Below are 291 nucleotides of genomic sequence, written 5' to 3' on the forward strand. Positions count from 1 at the left end.
CATAAACACGCATACACCTGAGTCTATGAACCCTATGTGTTATTTTCTGGTGAAAGTAAATCATTTACAAATAAAATTTACATATATATATATATATATATATATGTGTATATATATTCTAAACACTACAAAACCCTAAACCCTAAACCCTAAACCCTAAACCCTAATTTGGTGCATACCTGTTTGCCTGCATGACGCAAACCCTTGTATCTAAGTCGCCAGGGAAGAACCAAGCAAGAATTGAATAGAATGGAACGAAAATATTATCTGAATTAAAACAAAAAAAAAAAA

Source organism: Eimeria mitis, genomic scaffold (assembly GCF_000499745.2).
Source record: "Eimeria mitis Houghton genomic scaffold, Emh_scaff471, whole genome shotgun sequence".
Classification (NCBI taxonomy): domain Eukaryota; phylum Apicomplexa; class Conoidasida; order Eucoccidiorida; family Eimeriidae; genus Eimeria; species Eimeria mitis.